This window comes from Cydia pomonella, chromosome 28 (genome assembly GCF_033807575.1).
Source record: "Cydia pomonella isolate Wapato2018A chromosome 28, ilCydPomo1, whole genome shotgun sequence".
Classification (NCBI taxonomy): Eukaryota; Metazoa; Arthropoda; class Insecta; order Lepidoptera; family Tortricidae; genus Cydia; species Cydia pomonella.
In genome coordinates this window covers 5,423,131-5,444,671 of record NC_084730.1, presented here as the reverse complement: position 1 = coordinate 5,444,671, position 21,541 = coordinate 5,423,131, and the positions used below count along the sequence as shown (strand labels likewise).

General features: G+C 37.2%; 1 protein-coding gene across 1 annotated transcript in view; it reads left to right on the top strand.

Moving 5' to 3' along the window:
* Nucleotides 1–11,107: 11,107 nt before the first annotated feature.
* Nucleotides 11,108–21,541, top strand: part of LOC133533031 (extracellular serine/threonine protein kinase four-jointed) — a 34,136-nt gene continuing 23,702 nt past the window's right edge. The window contains exon 1 of the mRNA XM_061871943.1: nt 11,108–11,768. The gene's annotated coding sequence lies outside the window, so the exon portion shown is untranslated. The remainder of the gene's footprint in view (nt 11,769–21,541) is intronic.

The window sequence follows — 21,541 nt, the reverse complement described above, 5'->3', positions numbered from 1 at the left end:
TGATCGATGGAAAGTGCAATGTTGTGGCGGTTGAAATATTTGTGTTTTGGGTTCGCGTACTTAGGGTTCTGTATTTGGGCGGTTTTTATTATTATTAGTCTTGTAAATGCTATGCTAGGCTTGGCCGAATACACCCTATTCACGTTATATCGTAAGTTGTATAATTTTGATAGGAAAGCGGCCAAAATCCCATTATAATAAGAGGTTTTCGACATTCGCAATAGGGTTGTTTCCATATACAACTCTTAGGGCAGAATTGTATCCCAATAAATTCTCTTGGATTATAAGAACATGTTAAACTACTTTTAGGGGACCTGTAATGACCATATTTTTGTAAATATTGAATTTAAAATATCTTTTGGCACACGTCACGTGACCAAACTCGAAACGTCTTTGAAGATTCTGATGACGTCACAACTCTCGGATTGACACTGTTGACAGTTAGGCGATAAACAACAAATGACAGATGTCAGTTGACAGTTCGTATCTTCTACGTGTGTATGTAGTTATGTGTCAAACCGTAAACTGTGACGTCACACAATTTTCAAAGAGCGTTTTGGGCGCGAAAGCATCTGTCGAAAGATATTTGGTTAATTTAACATATTTAAAGCCGTTTTTAGTATAAAAGTTTAATTTTAGGGCAACTTTTAGTTAATATAGAATGTAATACGAGCGTTTCAAAAAATTGGAAACAACCCTATTACCCAAAGACACCTTCGGCCTGATTCGAGGAATGCGATACGATAACGATAAGTTCTGGTTTAGATAAGTTCTCATTTAGATATCGTTTGTATGTGGTATAATTGATGGAAGCAGCTCGATTCGGGCAGTGCCGGATTAAGACATTTTGGTGCCCTAAGCATTTCTAGACCATGGTGCCCCCTCATCAAGGTTACATTGAATTTTCTTGGTAAATTGAATGACGTTTATTGCCTCATTACTTCTGAGAATAGAATTTTCAATCCGTCACATCATTTTATCACGGAAATTGACAGAACTGCAGTAGTAATGTTCCAAGAGTAGGTAAGGTCAAGTGTAAGCAAATTCGAAGACCGTGCTTCGCATAAGTCCGGAGGCCAAGCCAACCATGGTCCTATTCCGCACAGGATTTTGCAACCTCTAGAGCATTCCTGCGAAGCTTTTTTTTTTTTTTTTTTATTTTTTTTTTTTTTTTTTTTTTTTTTTTTATTTTTTTTTTTTTTTTTTAATTACCACGACGGTGGCAAACAAGCATACGGCCCGCCTGATGGTAAGCAGTCACCGTAGCCTATGGACGCCTGCAACACCAGAGGCATTACATGCGCGTTGCCGACCCTTTAAAAACCTGTACACTCCTTTTTTGAAGAACCCCATACTGTAGCCCCTCGGAAAAACCTCGGCAGGAAGCTCATTCCACAGCCGAAGCGTTCGCGGGAGGAAATTCCTCTTAAACCGCACAGTACGCGACCATTTAGGTTCTAGGGTGCGAGGATGAACACCCTGCCGACGGCGAGCGGTGCGGTGATAGAAAGCGGCCGTTGGCATCATGTCAAACAATTCTTCAGAGCACAGCCCATTGTACAAGCGGTAAAACACACACAAGGAGGCAAAGTCTCTCCTTAGACTTAAAGGTTCAATACCGCTTGTGAGTTTGGGATCGTCGACGATTCGTACAGCGCGCCTTTGGACTGAGTCGAATGGTCCAAGCTGGCATGCAGGTGCTCCTGCCCAAAGGTGACAGCAATACTCCATATGGGGTCTGACTTGCGATTTATAAAGCAGCAGTCTTTGCCCCGGAGTAAAGTATCGCCTCGCTTTATTGAGCACACCCAGTTTTTTGGATGCCAGCGCAGCCTTTCCTTCCAGGTGGCTACGGAATTGGACGTCACTGGAAATGTCGACACCGAGGATCCCAATACTCCCTGATATGGTAAGGACTGAGCCTTGGAACTGTGGGACCACAGTAAATGGGGTTTTCTTAGCGGTAAACGCGCAAACTTGTGTCTTGGTGGGGTTGAATCGGACTAGATTGTCCCGACCCCACACCGAAACTCTGGATAGAGTGCTCTCATTGTCCGACACAAGCTTTTCACGACTCTCCAGCACCACAGAACGAGGGATATTAGCACGGCCTGTGTAATAGGCATCCCCAGTACTGTCGTCCGCATAGCAATGAATGTCGTCGTTAGACAACAGTGCAGCAAAAACAGCGTTGGGGATAGCACAGAACCTTGCGGAACGCCAGCGTTAATGTCCATGCTATCGGAGCAGCTTCCGTCTACTACGGCTCGTATGCGTCTGCCGGACAAAAAGCTAGCGATCCATTTGCATAGTCCCTCCGGCAGTCCATAAGATGGTAACTTCGATAGGAGACCCCTATGCCAGACCCGATCGAACGCCTTCGCTATATCTAGGCTAACTGCCAATGCCTCACCTTGACTCTCAATGGCCGAAGCCCAGCGGTGTGTGAGATACACTAGAAGATCACCAGTCGAGCGACCGTGGCGGAAACCATACTGGCGGTCGCTGATCAGGTCGTGTTCTTCTAGGTATCTCAGGAGCTTTGCGTTAATTATACGCTCCATGACCTTTGAGAGAAGAGAGGTAATAGCGATAGGCCTGTAATTCGATGGGTCCGATCTGTCGCCCTTTTTAGGCACAGGGTGCACAAGGGCCGTCTTCCACGAAGATGGAACATGCCGTTTCTTGCTAGAGAGTGTGAAAAGGCGCGCCAACACGGGACACAACTCAGGAGCACACTGCTTAAGTACAATCGCTGGTATGCCGTCTGGCCCGCTCGACTTATGAACGTCCAGCGATAGCAACTCCCGCCGAATATCCCTCTGCGTGAATGAGATCTCTGGCATGGAGTATCCGCACCGCGGGATGGTGGGCGGCACGGCGCTACCGTCGTCGCTCAGGGTCGAGTTTGAGGCAAAGAGAGTACCAAGAAGATCGGCTTTCTCCTTTGCACTATGGGCCAGATCACCATCAGCTTTCCGCAGTGGTGGTAAGGACGACTGACAAAAATTTCCCTCGGCAGCTTTGGCAAGCGACCAGAACGCGCGACTCCCAGTGGGGTAGCCCGCTAGTTTCTCACCAATTCTGCCGACGAAATCGTATTTAGCCCTGGCAATGACTCTCTTACTGGACGAGGCAGCGTTTAATTTGCGTTTCACATCAGAAACGTTCGGATCCTTATTAGCTACGGCCTTGGTCCAAGCCCTGTAAGCGGCTTGCTTGCGAACTGTAGCTTCTTTACAGGGCCGATTAAACCAAGGACGTCTCTTCGCTCCCGCAGCTATTACCGAGTTGGGAATGAAACAATCCATTCCCATCAGTATAGTCTCGGCGACATTGGCTGCGCAGGAGTCAGGATCTTCTGATGTGAAACAGAGCTGCCTCCACGGGTATGACGCGTAGAATTCACGCAATCCATCCCAATCTGCTGACTTATACTGCCACACGCGTCGCGAGCTAGTTGGCCGTGGTGGATCGGGCCGCGCGCATGGTACCCGAGTCTGGACGAGACAGTGATCGGATGAACCGAGAGGCGCGTTCACTGAAACGGAATATCCGTCCGGACGTGTGGTCAGCAGAAGGTCCAGTAGAGAGCTTGTATGGTCCTCGATATCTGGTATTCTCGTGGGAGAACGTACCAGTTGCGAGAGTCCATAGGCCAGAGAAAATTCGTGAGCAGACCTTCCCGCGTGGTCAGTGGACCGGGAACCAAGCCACTCAATGTGGTGGGCGTTAAAGTCCCCCAAAATCACGAGCTCTGCGGAAGGGTACTGCTCGAGAAGTCTGTCAGCCGTTAATTGTAGGTGCACGAAGAGCCGAGTCGTCTCCGTGTTGCCGCTGTGAGACCTGTACAGGCACGCGTAGACACGAGTGTGGCCGCTGTAGTCCACACGCACCCAAAGAACCGACAGGTCCCTGTCTTCATAGGCATGAAGGCGGCGACAGCAGACATCCTGCCGGGCGTACATACACACACCGGCGTGTCTCATGAACTTGTGTTCCAGTGTATAGCCGGGGTACAATAGGTATGAAATGTCCGCCGGGCAGGATATCTGTGTCTCCGTTAGAAAAAGAATGGTCGGCTGCGCAGATTCTAGGTGGTAATGGACTGCGCTTAAATTTGAATGCAGTCCCCTGATATTACAGAAGTCCACTTGCGTGGAAGGGGATGCCGCCGAGAAACCGTTTCTTTTTTTACTCTTATTTGCCATTTTTTTTAAGTGTACAATGAGGATTCGGCGTGTTGACGGCTTAGAGGACAAGAGAATGGAACAAATCTGCCAAAAGGTTATGTAGGGTATTGCGGTCCACAGGCGCGGCGTACGGAAGGGCCCCCGGTCCCCCCCTGTTACAGCAGCCGGGTCCACTCCGGTCTCCTTCTCCGGCACGACTACTACAACAGGGATTTTGCGCGAGGTTGGTGGTTCAGCCTCCCAGGGCGGAGATTAAGTAGTCCCTGGGTTCGGGAACCCTACTGACCTGCGGGCGGCCAGCGGACAGCCGTTTCACCGGGTCTCCCTGATAGCCGCGCCTGTACTCCGCGCCCACACATACCAATTGCAGTATTAGGAGTTCCGTAGGTCCCCCGTCGTCAACACGCCACATCCTCGTTGAGCTCTGGCAACCTTACTCACCGGCAGGAACACAACACTATGAGTAGGGTCTAGTGTTATTTGGCTGCGATTTTCTGTAAGGAGGAGGTACTTCCCCAGTTGGGCTCTGCTCTGGAATAGAAATGGCATCCGCTGAACTGTGCCCTACCAAACAAAGCGGGATGACAATTACTGTGCCCATACCTCTCTTTTGGACGTAGTTTAAGGACATACCCGGGCTCATTCATGTAAGGGCAAAGGCCGAGCTTCAGTAGGGGCTTAGCCATTGGCCATTGGTTTTTGTCAGAACAAGTACCAATGGCCACAAATGTCTTAAATAGCAAATTATTGTTTACGAAAACGGGACTTAATAGGGTAAGTTTTAAAATTACCTCTGAACCGACGTTTCAAGGACGGCGTTGTCCCCATGGTCTCGGAGAAGACTGTGTAAAGTCGACATCATTATTTTGACGTTGGAGGTAATTTTAGAACTTAATCAAACGCGAACAAGTCCCGTTATCTTAAATAATAATGTGTCACAATTAGGCCAATACAATTAGATTTTTTCGACCTAAAAATACGTGTAATCCGAGTTTGCTCCATTCCAGGAGGTGTGCATAAATGTTTCCTCTTTTTCAGTTTTTTTGCTTGTAAATCGAAAACGGTACGGCCGACGGAAATTTTGTTCTAATTACAAGTATTATTAAAATTGATATCTGAGGATCCGAAATGTAATTTAACTATGTTCTTGCAATAAAATATATTGATTGATTCATTCATTTAAGGTATCTTAATATGTATTCGTAGTACCTAAATTGTAAAAAAGGTCGACATTTTTTATTTTTGGTAAAATCATGTTAATAATCCGAAAACGCTTTCTTACCATTGTCTGATCCACCAAGTGCTATTGTAGTTGATAGTGGGTTCCTTCTACATCGATTGGTTTGGCAATCCAAAGGAAAAAATTATCTCCTAAGGATCCCAAAATGTATGCACACCTCCTGGGATAGAGCAAACTGGGATTACACGCATTTATGACCAAACAAATGTATTAAAACAATTTCCAGCTTGCTGGGAATTAATTCCTCAAAACGCTATTTTTGGATCTAATTTGATTGGCCTAAATCGTGAAGTATTTTTAAAAGCAACGTCTAAGGCTGAATGCGCGGAGCGTTCGATCAGCGCTTACGGATGAGGCCAAAGGTCGAGCTGGAAGAAAGCAAGGCTTGAATTTGACCAATGGCGAGGTATGAATAGCTGGACGTCCGGAGCGTTCGATCGCGGCGCGTTATCATATAATACAACTAATGGCGAGATGTGAGCAAGGCAGCCCAGCTGCGAAAGAGGACAGCATGGATTTGGATCCATGACCAAGCGAAAGTGGGGCAGTTTGCATAAAGTAGAAGGCCTGGCGTCGCATAAGACCTAACGCTGAACTGCAAAAGAGTGGCTTGAAATCGAACCTATGTAATCACGGTCCTCCTACTGCTCGGCCTTTGCCTTAACTCGAAAGCGCAACTTGATAAGATGCTTTTGTTTTTCGGCCTTCGCAGGGCCCTTTATTACACTTTGACAATTAGGTCGCAGGATCGCGGCTCTGCAGCAACTCGGCCTGGCCGACACATCTGGTGTGCAAGAGACCAAAATACGCTACAAAATCGGTAATCTACGTCGAGAAAATCGGTTGGCCACAAGCCCGACGGACCGACGGTAAGATTTTTTGGCCATGAGCTTTGATGGCCTCCGCGTAAGGTTGGAGATGTGCTTACGTGTCCTCACTCTCTTACGACCCTTCGTTATTAGATGGGTACTTGCACACGTATCAAAAAGTTTCGTGTACATAAGTACTACACTACGACTGCGATGCTGATGCAGCCTGCGCATTTTTTTTCCTATGATTTTGGTGCCCCCCTAGACGTGGTGCCCTAAGCAAGTGCTTATTTTGCTTAATGGTTAATCCGGCACTGGATTCGGGCCACCAATGTCACTTTGATGTTAGAAATATCGTAGGTAGATCTTATTGGGATCACAGCGGAATCGAAATAAACGTCAATTTTGACATGTCGTTTAGTTATCGATCTTTTAAAGATCTTTCCAAGATCTTAAACGTGTCTTAATCATTCTTTGAATCGGGCCGCTTAGATACGTATTTTGTGTACCCAATGTAACCAACAATTAAATCAACATAATTTATTTTAATCGCTTCCTATTTACTCAATATAAATTTGTGTTAAATCTTTTCAAAGAAATTACAATAAAGTGTCCTCAGTTTTCAATATCATATTTTTAATATCATCTTGTTATTTTCATTATCTATATTATTCACGTTTAAATTTCAAATCCTGGTAAGGGCATTTATTTGCGTGATGAGCATGGATATTTGTTCCTGAGTCATGGGTGTTTTCTATGTATTTATAAATTATATGTATATTTGTCTATAACTCTGTATCTTTAGGTATTTAAATAAAAGTAAATAAACAATTGGTACATTTTCGGGTAGTTATAACATTTATTGGTTAACCAACCAAATACAAAACCGCCTGGATCTGTCACTCAATGACCTCACTTTAACCTATATTGTTTGATCATGTAATGTTTCACCTACCCTCAACTGGCTTAAGGAGCCATTTGAGGGTAGATTTTGTTTACTTTTATTTAAATACCTAAAGATACAGAGTACAAGTACCCACAACACAAGCCTTATTGAGCTTACTGTGGGACATTCAATTAGTGTAAAGATGTCCTATAATATTTATTTATTATAAAATAGAGATTTAAAAGAAGAAAGACAAAAAGCGAAATATATTAGAGACTCTTCTGACTTAAGTATTTTATTAATGCATTCTGTGTATTTTAATTTTTTGTCGGAAAATTAAAATTTAAATAAATAACAATTAAATGGGTTGAGTTTGCATATGTATGATTTAATAAGTTAAGAATAGAATAGAATAGAAAACAGATTATGCTTCGTATAAAATTATTTTTTATATAATAAATACTGAACATTTTTTTACCAGACTGTACTTCATAGCTTGGGGTTGGGTACTCCAAAATTAAAGACGAGTGTACTTAGTCACTTCGTTGACTAACGGCAGGTACCTTGCACTACGATGGTGACAAATAAGCGCCATGACGCTTGATTGTAAGCGGACACCATAGCGTATTAACAATTTCTGTTCTTGTATCTAAAGTTAGTTTTGACTGAACTGTAAGAATTCGTACACAATTTATTTAAAAAATTGTTTTTTTTTTTATAAAGGTCAACGTATTTTATACAATTAACAATTAATAAGAATTACAGTAAAATGTGAATAAAGGTACAATACAAACTTGATTAGAAAAAGATCCAAAAATTTAAAGGGAGAAGTAGAAAACAGAATGTTTTCAGAAATTTAAATATGGGACAGAATTATATTCATTTTCTTGTTTTTTGTCCCCAAAAATGTGACGGAGTGGAGCTTTTTGTATGAAATGAAATTTAGTTTTTAATTTTTCTCATGTGAAATAATCTACAGCTAGAAAGACATACAACAGTCACACACTGAACTGCACTGACTGTAGTGCATCAGGGATGTTTGCAGAAGCACATGTAGATTGTTTTTACGCAACAATGCTAAAAGATGTGCCTCCCTGGTGCGCAGGGTGAGGACCAGCACCAACAGTATCCTGAAAATGATCTCGAGCAGACTGGACTGTCCGTACATGAATCGGTGCCGTGCTGTCTCAAGTGGAGGCGATCAGTGCTGATCCAGGGATAGACGCCAGTATTTAATTTGATTTAATTCACATGATTATTATAAACCTACTAACATTAGTTATAAGTAAATCAAAGAAATATGTAACTAACAATATTTGGATCCTAGTTATCTGAATAAAGAACTTTATTATTATTATAGTACTCGTCTTTTTAAACACAAATACAATCGTAACAGAGTGGTCAAAAACAAGACAACGAAAAGAATTTTGGAATATTTTGCAAAAGATCCTTGGTATAATGCCTCAAGGGCCTATTTTACATTTACGCTAGTTATAGTAATCCTGTGTATATATCCATTATGTATATTGTTATTGTAAATAAAATTAATACTTTTATACAGATATTATTCATTGTATATTTTGTGTCATTTAATTTCAAACTTATTATACAAGTATCAATAGTTGTAAATAGGTAACAGGTTTTTATTTTATTTGGGGTTTTTTGTATATTGTTTCTACTTCAGATCACGAGATCTTAGGATGTAAAGTATTTGTAATTTTGAAAAAAATGGGCCTAATATTTCCATACATATTTCGGTCCTTCCATGCCTTTATTGTCATACAATACAAACAAAAATGGTTCCGGAAAGGGAATAAAAATCTTGGGATACTTTCTTCATCGATTATACCACGTTTTTTTTTTGTATTAGAAAAGACACCATCTTGATGTGTCTTTTTATTGAAAACGGCTTTAAAAAGAGAGTAAAAAATGAGTAATAATGTAAAAATAAAAATATTTTATTTTACTTTCACTAAACAGATATTGTAAAATATCATAAGAAATATAAAATTGCACATTATGGCTTTAAAACTAGGACTAGCATGCTTTACAAGTAAGCGCAAATTTTACAAATTAATTTAACATCATATCTTTTTTTATACCACGTCGGTGGCAAACAAGCCTACGGCCTGATGGTAAGCAGTTACCGTAGCCTATGGACGCCTGCAACTCCAGAGGTGTTACATCCGCGTTTTCATATCTACTGTGAAAAATATCAGAGAATAAATAACTATTTAAATACTACAACATAAGGAAGTAATAAACTTTACAACATAATAAATGAACATATATGCTATTTAATTGTTACATGTCTGTTGTGACTTATTTTTCGAAAGTTTTTCACAATTAAGAGACACGTCAAGATCGCTAAATATTTTATAATGCTAAAAAATGAAGTATAGAATAAAAAGAGCTTGATTCTAAGTAGAAACAACACAAAAATTTAAAAATTTCGCGTTATGAATTTAAAACAACATATTTTAAAACTAAACTAACGCGACCACGGCCAGTGAAATCTGCGTCGAAAAGTCGGAAATAAAGGTAACAAAATAATTTCGCGATAAACCTGTTTTTAAATATGTTTTAAGGCTGATTCAAGTTTTTTTCTCAGCAAAATTTGAACTACCTTGACAAAACGTGATTTATCAAAATATTCGAATGTTATATAATTATTTTTTCTTATTATATAAAAACAGATAAACAGGCTACGTAATGCAATATCTTTTAGCATGATTTGATATTTTATAACTTGTTTAAGAGCAGTGACCCAGGGGACAAAGCTGTCCCACACTTTTGTATGAAAATAAGGGTTCGTCCATTGTGTCACCCAATTTTCTATATAAAAATTTGACGTATTTTTATTTCTGCTGCATCTGGCATTATTTATTAAGGATCCTGTTTCATTTTGACCATATTAAAATTTACGAAAATTTGAATAATAATATTATGGGCAATTCTTGCAAAAGACAAGAAAAAGTGGATTCACCCTTTAAATGAATACAAAAATTACCAAATCTAAAAAAAAGTGTAGTGAATAAAATGGCCCATATCTTCGAAGTTTCTTCCTTTAGAAGTGGGTTAAAATGCAGTCTTTATCATCTGGTTTTATCGCCACAAAACAGGCCGATTGACACCTCATTCATCTGGATCGGCTCGGTGTTATCCACGCTACGGTAGACACGTAAAAAAAATACATACTTCAGTGACAAAACAAACATAAATATGTACTTGGGTGGATCAACTTTTTCGTTATTATTTTGTTTCGTCAGCCAGGCAACGTAGGCGATAGTTGAATAGAATTCTAACCGTTACGGTAGCTCATACGTAATAAAAAAAAACATTGACTCACCCACTTATAAAAAATGCTAAAATTTTACAAACATTGTTTGGAATATTTTTCTTCGGTATTTTTCTTCATGTCTTAAATTATAAAATGTTAAAAACAACTAGGTCATTATCTTCAATAGTAGACTATTTCAATAGTAGACGGTGCCTTTCATTCGAGTTACATACTCTAATTTTACGACACAATTTTACGAAATACGAGGAAAGTAAAATAAACGTGCATTAAAAAACACGGCTACGTATAAACTAGTAATATTTCTTCAACTTACAATTAACAATTCGGGTCAAAATATCGTTATTTATGGAATGGGAAGTTAATTATCTGGATGGAAATTGTACAACAGATACATTTATAGACAAAATTTTAGATACAAACCGTAAAATAAAGTACAGCTCTAGCAACTTATAATTTTCTGCACACTTTTTAGAATAACAACGACCTACTTTCAGAGCATGAAAAACGAAAAATATTTTCCTCTATTTAGATACACAAAGGCAAACGTTTGTTTAAAATACTTATCAACAATATGCAATACTTATCAATAATAGTAGGTAAAAAAGTATACCACAAAAAAAAACGGAATATCCTTTTTTCTGCCATCCAGTCCAGGCTGAAAGCATCAACTTTGCTCCCGCTACGCTAAACGAAGTTGCCGCTTTCCGCCTCCGTCGAGTAGAAAAATAGTATGCGCACCACGGGGCAATTTTACACGCGGCACGCAATGTCCTACTTTTCCTGCCTTGGGACACAACTATTCCGTCATACGCTTCAAAATCATGTCGCAAATCACGCATAGGTATTTGCACTACACCTAGTCTATTATTCATTTATTCTATCAATTAAAAAGCATGATTAATCAATCCATTAATCGAAACCACATCTCAATTAATTAAATAGAGTCAGTTGAACAAACCACCCACAACCATGGCCCATATCCAAACACCATAATTTCATAGACTCGGTATCAATGAGCGCCGGGCCATAACTCACGGCCATAAAGATCTATACATCATATAGATCTTTCAAAGAAATCATTGGAAAAAAGTCCAACGAGAGTCCAATGCATGCCATTATACCTGTCCCGTTTTAACGGGAAAGAATCCGAGGGAGAGATAAGGAGGGATATATTTCTTATTCGAGTGGACCTTCTGAGAAAAGTCAGTCTCGGATTGAGGGTCGAGGACGACGGACGTCTTGGAGTTAAACCAATTTTGTGGGTTTATTTTTCGATTGTTTTTTTTGTGAATATTTGTGACTTGAAGTGTCTGTGTTGTGTTCAGGAATTCCGATTAAGGTTTGTTCTTTATATTGATTAGTTATTAATGTTAATTGGTGTAAATATCGATAACGACATGTCATTTTTTGTATTTAACAGGATTCTTTAGGTAATTTGTTATTTTGTCGTGTTTATAAAATTGAATGGTATTTGGTTTCCGTTAGAAAATGTAAGAATGGAAAACAAGATTTAGAGAGAATAACTTTAGGTTTTATTGAAGAAGGGAAACTAAAGCCCAAAGGGCTACCTACCTATAAATAGAGTTCAAGAGAAATACTACAAAAGGTAAAAAGTTAAAAACTGCAACTAGATAGGTAAATAAATATGTTAGAAATTTTAAAAAAAGTCGGTCATAATAAAAATATTTATGGCAATATTAAATTATGGAATGCTTACTGGTATGGAGTCAAAGATGATCCAAAAATATTTAGACAAAATATTTCTCTTATCCACGTGTTTTTAAAAATGTAATTAAAAATAATCTAAATACAAGATTAAAAACCTTTTGAAATAAAAAATATGTAGATTATACATATGTGTAATATATATACATTCAAATTGCAGACCCATAAGTAAAAAAAAAATAAAGACAAAATCTTTGCAATTATTTTCTATCAAGCCGATTTCGTCTAATCATATATCGAGTACGGCCGCGGTCTTTGAAATATAATGAATAGGTATTCACATATAATATATATATTTTGCTATTACTAAAAGAAATAGTTTGTCTTAAAAAACTGCTTAAGTAACATCAATTTTTATTGCATTGCCAGTCCCTTAAATTAAAACAAAACGCAAAGTAAAATATTTATCAAACGTATTTTTGACCAACCTGTAAAAATATTTATGTTAATACTAAATTATGGAATGCCGGCTTGTCGGCAACATGATCATGTATACATATTTTTGGCAAGATGGTTGCATCGATATTTACACTAGACTGTTCACAAACACATTTTTCACTTCCGTACGGACTATTGTTGTATAAGGAAAACTATACAGTAATACGTACCTATGATAAAATTTTATCTCAAATCTCCAAAAAAAATTAAGCAGGCCTCAAGGGCTTGTTCACAATTCAATACAACATTTACAGTGACATGAATGAATAGTTATAAATACCTGGACAAACATTACATTATATTATAGAGATGGCAGCTTTCTCGCACAACGTATTAGCATCGCTATACAGCGGGGAAATGCTGCCAGCATTCTCGGCACCATGCCAAAGGGGCCAAATTTTTTAGACATATTTTAATTTTATTTAGTATTAGTTTTTAGTTTTAATTTAGTTTTATTTAATAGATAAGTTAGTTTATTTTATTGTGCCCGACATTTAATTACTTTTTAATATACAAATAAATTTTTAAATCAATAATATTTATATTCTTATCATATTACATTATAATTATTGTTCTTTTCATGCACCACGCATTGGCTGAAATTATAATATTTTTAATTTAGATATTGTCTATGGCACCTGTTTTTTTTGTATGGTAAAAACAGGTGACAAAGACAATATCTGATTTTATTCCGTGACCAAAATTAAGCCATCGCCATATAAATGATATAATATGAAATGATTCAAACAGAATCAGGGGCCCATTTTACGAACGATATTAGTCTAATATTATTGGTGTGTTGCCATGGTAACGCATAGTTATAGTTGATAGTTCGTGGGCTAATAATATTAGTCTAATACCGATCTAGAAATGGGCCCCTAAACTTTAGTTTGCTTCATAAAGGGTACATACAAAATGGTATACATAATAATAATTCTGCCTATATACGTCCCACTGCTGGGCACAGGCCTCCTCTCATGTGCGAGAGGGCTCGGGCTATAGTCCCCACACTAGCCCAATGCGGATTGGGGACTTCACATACACTTTTGAATTTCTTCGCAGATGAATGCAGGTTTCCTCACGATGTTTTCCTTCACCGAAAAGCTAGTGGTAAATATCAAATGATATTTCGTACATAAGTTCAGAAAAACTCATTGGTACGAGCCAGGATTTGAACCCGCGACCTCCGGATTGAAAGTCGGACGCCATATCCACTCGGCCACCACCGCTTATACAAACAAATTAAACAATACAAATTAAAAACAAATTAAACAATAAATAGGGATAAGGTCGCCTTTGTAAATGGCCAACATTCATCTTTTGTTGCATCTTTACCTGTCTCTTATGTATAATAAAGTGTTTACATACATACATACAATACAAGGCACAAACAGTAATGAAGCATAAGTCATACCTACGCACATTTACAAAATATTGTAACGTAAAAAAATCTAACAAGCATTCAGTTGAAATAGTAAAAATAAAATATTAGTCTAATGTCCTTAGCGTTGGGCACAGGAATCACATTCCGAGCATACCGGATTATTACCTGAGGGCCCACATGCCAGACGGGCTTATCGCTTCAATCAACGATGTCTTCCAGATAACCTTTTGGTAGCGGGCAAAAAATCAGAGGAATTAGGGGGGGTTTTAATGTATTAACAACGCGTGCTATTTGTATGTGCTCTAGTTTTGCTCTGGAAAAAAGAAGAGGAATCTTTTAGAGCCGGTTTTTTTGTTGTTGTTGATTTGTTGTTGTTGATTTGTTGATAAAAAAATAGTGAAGAGATAAAGTTCCCTATTCTCTACAATATAAACGGGATTTTACCATACATTCATATAAAATGTATGGTATTTCCGTGATTAAACGGAAAATTGCAAACTTTTTTGTCTCAAATTCGCATTTCGTTACCGCACCCAGAATAATGAAGCTCTGCAAACAAGCTATATTTTGTCCAAATCTATACCCCGTTTTTTTTCAAGCAGAAATTTTTATAACCTCAAAAGCAGTGGTAACTTTTTCGTCCAAAATTAAATCTGCATATTATTGTACCGCAATATTATATATTATATGAACTCTAGCATTTCGGAAGAAAAAGTTACTTACCACTAGTTTTGAGATTTAAAAAAATCTAATTAAAAAAGGGGTATAATGAGAAGAAATCGACAGCAAAATAAAACTTTGCCGACAACGCAATTATTTTGACACTGGTTGTCAACAAAATGACGTTTTAATCAAAAATAATAAACTTCAAGTAGTTACTGATCCAACTAAAACGAAGTATGTACCTTTATATACAGCAAAAAAGAAAAAAAATCGGGGTACCGAACCTAAATAAATGTTCTACATATTTCTGCAGCTAACTGTACAGTCCAGACTGCATTCCGTGTACAGTCATCTAGTTGAGCAACGAACATTCGCAGACGTTTCGTAACTTTCGTAACTCCTACAATAATGCTATGATTCTAAATCGGCAAAGCCCATTGATTTCTATTTTACGAGTGACATGATATTTTGTACTAGTAGGCTATCTATTGTTTTGTTGCGTATCAGTGGCGCCGCCCTGGCGGCTTTGGGACAAATATAGTAACTAGTAGTTGACATTACGAAAGTGGAAGACCCGCGCGAAGTCGCCTTTTCATACAAAGGTAGTCCTAATTTTCCTCTCTGAATATTGACATTATTGAAAATAATCTTCTTCTTCTTCTTCTTCCTCGCGTTGTCCCGGCATTTTGCCACGGCTCATGGGAGCCTGGGGTCCGCTTGACAACTAATCCCAAGATGTGGCATAGGCACTAGTTTTTACGAAAGCGACTGCCATCTGACCTTCCAACCCAGAGGATAAACTAGGCCTTGTTGGGATTAGTCCGGTTTCCTCACGATGTTTTCCTTCACCGAAAAGCGACTGGTAAATATCAAATGATATTTCGTACATAAATTCCGAAAAACTCATTGGTACGAGCCGGGGTTTGAACCCGCGACCTCCGGATTGCAAGTCGCACGCTCTTACCGCTAGGCCACCAGCGCTTTAAAAATAATAATAATAATAATAATTCAGCCTATATACATCCCACTGCTGGGCACAGGCCTCCTCTCATGTGCGAGAGGGCTCGGGCTATAGTCCCCACGCATTATTGAAAATATTTTGACACAATTTGTTATATATCAACCACGGCCATGCCCCTATGTTTGATTTTTTTAGATTTTTTAATTATTATAAGAGTTAGGACCATTTAATAATTTGTATCAAAACTATTTTTCACTCCTAATTTTTACAATAATAAAAAAATCGAAACAAGTCAAACGTAGGGACATAGCTATTGTTATATATATATTAAATTATGTAAAAATATTTTCCATAATGTCAATACTCAGAGAGGAAAATGAGGACTACGTTTGTATGGAGAAGCGGCCGTCCCCTTTCCTCTTAACGTTGTAACAACAACACTCCGAATAAGGCTCCTGACTTTAGTTAAATATCAATGAGTTAAAAAAACAAGTACATAACCAGACTAATCGATAATCACGATTTCGGCGTCCGGTCAAAAGGCAAAGGTACGTAACGCAGAAAAAACTGAAATCGTGTCTTTCTTTTCGTGTCAGAGTGTCTTTTGTGTCACAAATGGTTTCGTGACCCGGTGACGCTTCGGCTCACGAAATGAAGCTATGTGACGCTTCGTCGGTGAGAAAATCGGTTGACCTTTTGGTTTTTGGTGGATGGCGAATAGACACGATATTGGTGGTGACCGGAACTGATTCTATCCATTGTTACATAAATATTGTATTAAATTCCTAGGAAATAAATACAATTACTAAAATCGGAAATGTGTGAAACAAATTATATTAGACACATTTCCTAGGAAATCTACACATTTTCTAGGAAATCTACGCATTTCCTAAACAGAGATCAGAAATGTATTAAATTTAAAATTGCTGGCAATAATTATTATTCGTGGAGGTCGTTTTGTGGGTTCGCAGTTCTAACCTAACCTACTCTACTGGCAACAATTCGTTTTTTGGGGGTCGCAGTTCTAATCTAATCTAATTTTCTGGCTAGAGTTTGTTATGTGCAATTGTGCAGTTTATTACCGTATTTTATATTCATTAGTTTTATTAGAACAGAAAGCATTCGTTTTATACATTTTCGAGGATCATTTCGGAATTTCATACAAGTCCTAGGATATGTGGGTATTATTCAAAATTCAAAATGTTATTATAAAATCTCTAAAACATTTTTTAATACATTTTCTAAATGTCCTTGGAATGGTATACATTTTCTAGGAATTGTATACAATTCCTAGGTTTCATATATTTCCGGTGACTGATACTGATACCTAAGACTCGTTTTATATAGAGTAGTACGTGTCACGTGAAATGTTTGTAGACGTGTTTTGGAAGTTTAGGACATATATTTGTGTAGAAACGTAACATTTAAGAAATAAAAAAATGATAAAAACATCTCAACCAAATGAGACTTGAAGAAACTGTCGATACTCAATAATTAATTATGTAGTTTTTTTAAGTTAGACATCATTAATTTTCGAAAACTTAACAAGCTGCAATATACTGCATAGGTACACTACAAGACACATGACATTTTAAGAGAGGTATGGGCATTGTGAATGTTATCTTGCTTTGTGTGGTAGGGAACAGCCACTGGATGCCATTCCAGATCTAGAGCAGAGCCCAACTGGGGAAGTACCTTCACCTTACAGAAAACCGCAGCCAAATAACACTAGACCCTACTCATAGTGTTGTGTTCCTGCCGGTGAGTAAGGTTGCCAGAGCTCAACGAGGGGGGGCGGGTTTAGGGTCGGCAACGCGCATGTAACTCCTCCGGAGTTGCAGGCGTACATAGGCTACGGAGACTGCTTACCATCATAAAAAAAAACATGACATGACATTACTAGATACGAGCTTTCTATACTAACTGCCAACCAGTTGACAGTTATTTTAAAAAGGTCGCATCTCGTAACTTGTGTATTGCTTTACGTTGCGGGCAGAGTTATTTTGTATGGATAATATATAAATCATTGTATTTCTAAGCTAAAATCTCAATATTTAATTAAATATGCCATTTAGTTTCCTTAAACGTATATCAACGGCCAAAGAATTCCATTTTTATGCCACTTCGTACCTAGTCATATTGACGATATTATGAGATTTTTAGCGGCTCTTAATTAATGGTCTTTGTACAGGATGGTCCAAATACATTGACAACTTTTAAGTTAAAAAAGTTTTTTTAATTACATCTCTTAAAACATGTATGGATATAGCTGAACCTATTTAGCTGAACCTAAACGAAGATAGCTACTTTTCGTGCTTCTATATAAGGATATGTTTAACGAAAATGGAAACTATAGGTCTAGATTAAGAGAAGAAACTGTAATAATATTTTTTACAGTACATATGGTGCTACTTTACCGCACTTGTGCGAAAATTAGCATATTACGTTACTGTGTCGAACATTTAAAGGGCCATATGTACTGTAAAAAGTTGTACGTTACATGTGCGAATAGGTAATTCGCAACTCGTGTCGATTTAAAACACTCCCTTCGGTCGTGTTTTAATTTATCGCCACTCGTTTCGATTTTCCTATTTTTCGCACTTGTATCGCAATGTACCCTTGTATAACCGTTTGTTTGATATACAAAATAATCTCAATAAATAAACAACAATAATGTAACTGAAACAAACTATATTATTATCTTAAAATATTCTTATTTAGCTTTCGTACACAAAGCAAACGTTTGCTAAAATTATCATCAATGCTACAGTAAAAAAAATCGGCCATCCTGTATTGATTATCATGAAGGTGCGAAATCGCACAGACATCAAATCCTTAAACTACCTATTTATACATTCCTTTTACAGATCTGTCAAAAATAGGAAATTCGCACACGTATCGTACAACGTTTTACAGTACATATGGACTATGGAGTGTGGAATTAAGAGGAGTGACATCTCTTATCGTAGAACTGTTGCAAGAGTGTCCAGCTGTCAGCTATAAATAATAGTTCCAAATCTCTCCAGAGTAGCGCTAGAGTAGCTAAGAACCTAGGCGCTATTGACGGAGTGAAGTGCGCTGTCTATGATTTGATTTTTTTGTTCAAGTATTCTAGGTATTGTAGCGCCACCTATTTATGGTTTTTTGATGGCCCTTTTTGGTACATGGAGATTTATTTCCTTACCTCCACCTTCCGTAATATGGACCTTTAAATTTTCGACATGGTTACGTAATGTGTTATCATCGCACTAGTGCGGTAAAGTAGCACCATATGTACTGTAAAATTAATTACGAGTATACGCGATGTAATCCGTCTCCTAACAAAAATATGGATTTGAAAAAGCCTGAAAAATATTTTTTTTTTATATAGTTTTATATTTTATAAATAACAAGATCGCGGTAACCGTAGACAATATTATATAGATTTTGTTTTCACTCAAAACATTACAATCATTCTGCAAAAATCACTCTAAAGTCTAACCTTACCATAAAATTACCACGGCGACTTAAAGTGGTTGGTCCGGTTCCTGCATTATTTGGCCAAGATTTATATGTTTTAGACAAACTATTGATCACAAATTTATGTTAAAACACTTTTTTTATTTGCAATAATACATCTAAGTAGGTAGGTATTAAATTTATTAAGTATACAGAAAAAATTAAAGGCGTAAAATTTGATACTAATTTGATTAGGAGAATCCCGAAATATAGTGAAATTAATAATTAAATATGTACAGGTTTTGAAGGAGTTTATAAATAAAATCTATTTTAATTTTTTTTAATTTCGTTTTAGTAAAATTCTACAATTCCGCACTAATTACATGTTTCTGTTTGACCAAATGGTTGACTGGTAGAAAATGCCTTAATGTATTAAGTTCGCCATTTTTTATATCGTGCAATTAAGTTACATGAATATATAAATTTACTTGTATGTGAAATATCTAGGTGATATAATATGACTCGATACAGGTTGGTCTAAGATTAGTTTTAAATATTTTTTTATGCATATTGTGTGTGTTTATCAAAGGTAAAGGAGGTATTTATAAAATAATATAATAAGGAAACTAAGGAAACTATAGGTCAATTTACTGCTGCTTAATCTACTGTTCAATGTTATTGAATGACTGTTTGTTTCTGAATAAAAGAAAAAATAATAATAATAATAATATGGTTATTTTTAGTCGCCGATAAGCCGATATTCCCGGGTTCGAATCCCGGCAAGGGCATTTGTTTGTGTGATGAGCACAGACATTTGTTCCTCAGTCATGGATGGTTTCTATGTATATAAGTATGTATTTATCTGTACACGTATGTGTATCGACGCCTAGTACCCATAGTACAAGCTTTGCTTAGTTTGGGCCTAGGTCGATCTGTGTAAGATTGTCCCCAAATATTTATTTGATTATTATATTTATATTATTTATTTGATATTATTATTTATTTAGTTTTGTAGTTTTAATTTTTAATGTCACTTTTTAAAAGACGTATAAAAAAGAAAAATATACCTAAGATTTTTTTTTCAAACATAAATATGTTTGAAAAAAATATGTTTGGAGCACTTGTAGATAATTAATTAGAAACTTAAAGCAAATTCAACTTAAACATAACTTTCAGTGAATATTTAAAAATCATGGGCATAAATGTCTAATAAAAACATATTACTTACCTATTGTGTAAAGTCTTAACAAACGGTCTTCTAACGACTCATACAAAATGTATGTATGTATGTAAACAGAATGTATGGCGCGGAAACAACCGCAGATAAATCTGACAGACGGACAAATTCAAACGTCTTGTATTTATTGCCTTAACCAGTTCCTATCTGTTAGAGACAAATAAGAAATATAGACTGTAAAGGATGACTTACGTTAGAACAGCATGTGATGATTTATGTATGGCCTAGTGGGTAGTGATCCTGCCTACGAAGCTGATGGTCCCGGGTTCAAATCCTGGTAAGGGCATTTATTCGTGTGATGAGCATGGATATTAGTCCCTGAGTCATGGGTGTTTTCTATGTATTTAAGTATTTATAAATATTTATATATTATATATATCGTTGTCTAAGTACCCTCAACACAAGCCTTATTGAGCTAACTGTGGGACTTAGTCAATTTGTGTAATAATAATAATGTCCTATAATATTTATTATTTATTTATATATTTATTTATGTATATATAGAAAATCATCTGGACCTGGACCGTTCTAGTGTGAATAAGACGAAAGTGAAGGACCCGCGTAAAATCGCTTTTTCATACAAACGTAGTCCTCATTTTCCTCTCTGGATATTAACATTATTGAAAATATTTTGACACAGTTTGTTGTATATCAAACACAGCTCTACTCCTACGTTTGAGTATCGTATTTTTAATTATTGAAAGAGTTAGGAGCATGTAAAATTTTGTATGAAATCTGTTCCTAATTTTTACAATAGTCAAAACATCGAAAAAAGTCAAACTTAAGAGCATAGCTGTGGTTAATATACATCAAATTATGCAAAAATATTTTCTATAATGTCAATATCCAGTTAGGAAAAAGGGAACAAACGTTTGTGTGGATAAGCGGCCGTCCTCTTAAGGTTCTTTCAAAGCGTCGCGTGAAATAAAACTAGTGGTTTTGTGAGCTGTAGGCCGAGTGAACCTCCATGGCACCAACATTTTCCAAAATAATCTATATAATTATCGAATCAGCTCACACAATTTCACGATCACTTAAGAAATGCAACATACATATACATAAATACATACTTATATGGATAGAAAACACCAATGACTCAGCACCAAATATCTCTCACAATTAAATGCCCTTACCGGGATTCGAAACCGGGACCACCGGCTTCATAGGAAGGATCACTACTCACTAAGCCAGACCAGGCGTAATTTTTTTTGACAAACATGAATTACATCATTAATAGTCTGTAATTAGTTACAGTCTTTCTTTTTT